General features: G+C 48.4%; 1 protein-coding gene across 2 annotated transcripts in view; it reads left to right on the plus strand.

Annotated features, from left to right (window-relative positions):
* Positions 1 to 947, plus strand: part of rpl39 (ribosomal protein L39) — a 9,890-nt gene that overhangs the window by 1,151 nt on the left and 7,792 nt on the right. The window lies entirely within an intron of this gene.

A 947-nucleotide genomic window follows, 5' to 3' on the forward strand; every position in this document is an offset into this window, starting at 1 on the left:
GCCTAGACTCTTCATTTTTCTGATGAAGGGTCTAGGCCCGAAACATCAGCCTTTTTGCTCCGATGATGCTGCTTGGCCTGCTGTGTTCATCCAGCTCTGCACCTTGTTGTCTCGCATTCAAGAAGCACCTGGATGAATACATAAATAGGAAGGGAATAAAGGGATATGGATCCTGTGAGTGAAGACGGTTTTAGTATGGAAGGACAAAATGTGGTGGTGTAGGCTTGGAGGGCCGAAGGTTCTGTTCCTATTCTATATTGTTCTTTGTTGTTGTGATGGGAGGAGAAGGGCAAGGCAGATTTTGGACATGGAAATATAGAAATAAATTGTGCGAAACTAAATTTATAATGAAAACCTTGTAAATGTCTGAAAGTCTTTTGCTGAATGGTTCATCGTGTGAATATTGGTCTGTTGTACACCTAGCACTGGACATCATACTTCACCCGAGGCTGAACTAAGTGTTTTGCAAAGGTTTCCCTGTAACTTTGGTTTTAGTTACAATTTATGAATCCCAGCATCTCTTCTGCCTCAGAGATAGTAGGAACTGCAGATGCTGGAGAATCCGAGACAACAAGGTGCAGGGCTGGATGAACACAGCAGGCCAAGCAGCATCATAGGAGCAGAGAGGCTGATGTTTCGGGCCGAGACCCTTCATCAGAAAAGGGGGAGGGGAAGGGGGTTTTGAAATAAATAGGGAGAGAGTGGGAGGCGGATAGAAGAGGGATAGAGGAGAGGATAGGTGGAGAGGAAACAAACAGGTCGAAGAGGCGGGGATGGAGCCAGGAAAGGTGAGTGTAGGTAGGGAGTTAGGAAGGGGATAGGTCAGTCCAGGGAGGACGGACAGGTCAAGGGGGCGGGATGAGGTTGGTCGGTAGGAGATGGAGGTGCGGCTTGAGGTGGGAGGAGGGGATAGGTGGGAGGAAGAACAGGTTAGGGAGGCAGGGACG

This window comes from Rhincodon typus, chromosome 7 (genome assembly GCF_021869965.1).
Source record: "Rhincodon typus isolate 14 chromosome 7, sRhiTyp1.1, whole genome shotgun sequence".
Lineage (NCBI taxonomy): Eukaryota > Metazoa > Chordata > Chondrichthyes > Orectolobiformes > Rhincodontidae > Rhincodon > Rhincodon typus.